The sequence below is a fragment of the Cebus imitator genome, unplaced genomic scaffold, assembly GCF_001604975.1.
Source record: "Cebus imitator isolate Cc_AM_T3 unplaced genomic scaffold, Cebus_imitator-1.0 Scaffold582, whole genome shotgun sequence".
Lineage (NCBI taxonomy): Eukaryota > Metazoa > Chordata > Mammalia > Primates > Cebidae > Cebus > Cebus imitator.
In genome coordinates, this window is record NW_016107897.1 from 269,154 (window position 1) to 274,471 (window position 5,318).

Sequence of the window (5,318 nt, forward strand, 5' to 3'; positions counted from 1 at the left end):
TTTTTGAGACTGAGTCTCACTCTACTGCCTAGGCTGGAGTACAGTGGTGCGATCTTGGCTCACTGCAACCTCCACCTCCTGGATTCAAGTGATTTTCCTGCCTCAGTCTCTGAAGTAGCTAAGATTACAGGTGTCCACTACGCCTGGCTAATTTTTGTATTGTAAGTAAAGACAGGGTTTCTCCATGCTGGCTAGGCTGGTCTTGAACTCCTGACCTCAACTGATCTGCCTGTCTTGGCCTCCTGAAGTGCTAGGATTACAGGCATGAGCCACTGTGCCCAGCTTGAAAGTTAATTTTCTTTGCATTTTAAAATAGCTGTATCATGAAAAAATAGTGATGAAAATAAATTAAAACTGAAAAAAGAACTCATATCCAGAATATATAAAGAACTCCTACAAATCAGTGTTTATACCAGCTTTATTCATAATAACCAAAAATAGTAACAACCCTCACATCCATCAACAGGAGAATGAATACACAAATGTGGAATATCCATGGAGAAACACACAACAATAATAATGAACTGACATGCATAACGACATGCCTAACAACATGCTTGAATCTCACTGACATTATGTTTAGTGAAAAAAGCAAGATAATGGCAAAACTCATTGATGATGAGAGCATTAAGTATAGATGACCTCTCAGATGCAGACTGGGAAAGAAGAAATTTCCTGAGTGCTGAAAATGTTCTAAATTGTAATTTGGCTGGTGTCTATAAATGTAACAAGTCATTGAGCTATACTCTTCATATTAGTGTACTTTATTGTATGTAAATCATACCTCAAAAATAAAAAGGATAGACTGGGCACGGTGTCTCAAACCTGTAATCCCAGAACTTTGGGAGCTGAGGCAGGAGGATTGCTTGTGCCACAGGAGTCAAGACCAGCCCAAGCAACAAAGCAAGACCTTGTCTCTACAAAAATAAAAATTTAAAAAAAAATAGGTAGGAGTAGTAGTGCATGTGTGTAGTCCCTGCTCATCAGAAGTCTGAGGCAGGAGGATCACCTGAGTCCAGGAGGTCCAGGCTGCAATAAGCCGTGATCATGCCCCTTCACTCCAGCCAGGGAGACAGAGCAGGATCCTGTCCGGAGAAAAAAACGGATAAAAAAAGCAGCTCTTCATGAGACTGTCTCTGACCATTTTGTTAAAAACAGCAACCTAATCTAAACATCATGTTGTCCACCATAAATAAATATATACAATAAAATGTATAGATGTACACAATTTTTTTTGAGACAAATTCTTGCTCTGTTGCTCAGGATGGAGTGCAATGGCATGATCGCGGCTCACTGCAGACTTGACCTCCCAGGCTCAATCCATTTTCCTGCCTCAGCCTCCTGAGTAGCTCGGACTACAAGCACACACCACCATGGCCAGTTAATTTTTGTATTTTTTGTAGAAACGGGGTCTCACTATGTTGCAAAGGCTGGTCTTCAACTCATGGACTCAAGTGATTCTCCTGCCTCAGCCTTTGAAAGTGTTGTGACTACAGGCATAAGCTATGAGGCCCGGCCCAATTTTAAAAACAAATAAATGTAATAGCACCCTCACCACTCTCAGCACACTACCCTGCTTTGTTTTTCGTCAAAGCACTTACTGCAACTTAAAAAAAGTTTTTTATGGATGGGGGGACTCGCTTTGTTGCCCAGATTGGTCTCGATCTCCTTGACTCAAACAATCCTCTTGCCTCAACCTCCTGAGTAGCTGGGATTATAAGCAGGAACTATTGCACGTGACTGCTTCTTGCAACCTAATGTACTATATATTTTTTTATTGGTTTATCTTCTGCCTCCCTGCACTAGACTCTAAGCCCATCAGGGCAGAAACTCTGTCTGCCTAGCACATGATAAGAGCTTGCTCCTTCTTGGTTGAGGAGCCTTCACCATGCTCTATTTCATGCTGGGAGTGTGACATTAAAAGACACAGCAGCAAGCACATGAGCTCTGTAACACCACCACCTGGGCTCTGGTTCCACTTCCGTTGCCTTGCAGCTGATGGGCCTCTGGCAAGTTTCTTCCCCTTGCTGTGTCTCAGTCTCCCCATCTTCAGTATGGACAAAATGTCAGTTCCTACCTTACTGCAGCTCAGAGCAAGGAGTTGCACACTGCCATCCCTCTCAAATGGAGCTACAGGCTCAGATGGCATGGGACTCATGCCTGCAGTCCGCTCCTTGTGCTCCTCCCCAAACCCACCTCAGAGAAGGCCTCGTGGGTTTCTCAATCCCCTGAAAGGGAAGAGTGTGTTGTGCAGAAGGCTGTTCCCAATGACTGCTTGTAAAGTACATCCATCAAGCATTGACTGTGCCCTCTGTTCATATGACAGTGCGTTAAACTCCTGGTTTTCCTTGATGCTGGCAGCATCTCTGCTTTCTCCAAAATGCTCTGTGTCCATGTAGAAAGGCCTGTTTCCTTCACCCTCAGAAAGTTAGCTGAAAAATCAACTCACAGGGTCAGGCGTGGTGGGTCACGCTTGTATTCTCAGCACTTTGGGAGGTTGAAGCAGGCAAATTGCTTGAGCCCAGGCGTTTGAGACCAGCCTGGGTAACATAGTGAGACCCTGTCTCTACAAAAAAATTAGCAGGGCATGATGGTATGCACCTGTAGTTCTAGCTACCTGAAAGGCTGAGGTGGAAGGATCACTTGAGCCTGGGAGGAGAAAAATTGCAGTGAACTGTGATCACACCACTGTATTCTGGCCTAGACAACAGATCAAAACCCTGTCTCAAAAAAAAAAAAAAAAAAAAAAAAAAAAAAAAAAAAAAAAAAAAAACAAGACAAAAAAAAAAAAAAAAAAAAAAAGTCAACTCACAAAAGGCAGATTGACTTGACAAAAGGCATACAAATTTATTTAAAGCGTATACACTGGAGCCTTCAGAATGGAGGCTCAACCCCACAATGGGGTGCAAAAGCTTTTATACCATCTGAGGTTACAGGAAGAATGGGAGCTCCCCTGAGGCATGGCCAGCAACAGGTCATGGTGGTAAATCAGGTTGTGATGGCAGGACGGGTTATGGGAGGGGGAGAAGACGAGGCCTGGCGGGCAAAGGTGGTCTCCTTAGGTAGATGAACCCTCACAGGGAGCAGCCCTCAGAGAGAATAGACAGTGAATGTTTCCTTCAGATCTTTAACGTGTGAGCCTCTCGGTTTGTCTTTCCCAGGTCCTGACAAGGGAAGGCCTGGCTGCATCAATGCAGATTCTCCACCGAAGCAAATGGCCCCCACAAAAGGTAGCTTTGCAGGGACGCTTCTGCTTGCTGGCCCCCTGACAGCCACCTCAAAATATGTGGAAAAAATCTATTTGTACGTAAAACATTTGGATTTCTTTCACTGGCCTTCCAAGACCTTGCTTTGAACACTGTCTCTACCGCCTGCTGGCCATGTGACCTTGGGCAAGTCACTTCACCTTGCTGAGCTACTTCATATTTATTCCTTCCTTCTCCTTTGCCTTGCCTTGCCATATTTTGAGACAAGGCCTTGCTCTGTTGCCCACGCTGGAGTGCATTGATGTGATCACAGCCCACTGTTGCCTTGACTTCCCAGGCTCCGGTAATCCTCTCACCTCAGCTTTCTGAGTAGCTGGGACCACAGGCACATGCCACTATGTCTGGCTATTTTGTGTGCGTGTGTGTGTGTGCATTTTGTAGTGATGGGGTTTCACCATGAGAAGTTCAAGACCCAGGCTGATCTTGAACTCTTGGGCTCAAATGATCTGCCTGCCTTGGCCTCCCAAAGTGCTGGGATTACAGACATGAACCACTGCATCCAGCTCAGATTTCTCATCCATAATGTAGAGCTAATGGTAAGATCTTCCTCCAAGGTGGCTGGAAAGATTCAGTAAGGCAGTGGTTAAGGACAAGGCCTCTAGCAGTGGAATTAGAATCTCCTGAGTAAGAGCAGCCTCTGATTTACTGGTGTCCCCGTCCATCCCATTGGTCTGCTCTCCTCAGAGAGTTACGCTGTAGGTTAGGGAGGCAAAGCCCCTTGAATTGCTCTTTTCCTGAAGAAAAGAAGGGGAATGGTCCATTACTGAGGCCCTCCTGCACATGTAGCCCTGTGCTCTGTTCTCTTATTGACTTTGACAACTACCGGGTAGGGCATTGTCATTATCCCCGTGTCACAGATGAGAACTCCAAGGCTGTGTAACAGGAAGTGAGGGTAGAAAACAGGGGCCAGCCTGGGCCTCATCCCCCTACCCTGGGGAAAGATGCCAACTTATTGTGGGCAAAGCTGTTCTACTGGCACAGAAAAGTCCAGTCCTACCTACCTTCTAGATTCTTGGTCTAGAAGAGGCACCTCCTCCCAGCCATGGGTGGGAATGCCCACTATGTTTGCTGAGCCTTGTCCTAAAGGGTGCATGTGCCTTTGAAGCATGCTCTAGGATTCAACTGCTTACCAAGCACTCCCAAGAGGAGATCATGAGGATGATGTCACTGAAGCTCCCCACGTAGACAAATATGCACAAACCTTTATAAAGATGTTTCAAAACTATTTATAAAGGAATAGTACATCCTGCTCTGGAGAAATGGGGTTGATCTTGGGTATAGGGCTCAGAGTGGAAGCTATCCAAGACTGATGGCACATTCTTGGGCTAGATATTCATCTCTCTGTTCCTATCCACATATCTCAATTCATATTTCGTACATAATTTATAATTTTATATTTCCTCTAGCAGATGCTCCCAGAGTTCTAGCCTGGCCCTCAGCTGTGGCATCCATGACCATAAAAAGCTGAGACAGAAAGCGAAGAAGAAATGAAGTAGAGAAAAGCAAATGCTTACGCATGATCTGATTTCTGTCAGATACTGGATATGTGGGTTGGTATTTATTTGCATGTCTGGAATCTGTTCTAACTGGCCACCTCTGCTCACTAGCCTCTTCTGTTTACTTCCCTTTTTCCCAGAAAGATTCATACAGCCTGGGCACTTGAAACATGTACATACTGACTAGGTGCAGTGGTTCATGCCTGTAATCCCAGCACTTTGGGAGGCCGAGGTGGGTGGATCACTTGAGGTCGGGAGTTTGAGACCAGCCTGACCAACATGCAGAAACCCTCTCTCTACTAAAAACACAACATTAGCTGGGCGTGGTGGCAGGCACCTGTAATCCCAGCTACTCAGGAGGCTGAGGCAGGAGTATCGCTTGAACCTGGGAGGCAAAGTTTGCGGTGAGCCGAGATCCCACCATTGCACTCCAGCCTGAGCAAGAAGAGCAAAACTCAGTCTCAAAAACAAAAGACAAAAACAAAACAAAACAAAAACAACCCTCTATACATTTGGCACATAGTAGATGTTTTATTAATGCTAGTTCTGTCCCTTA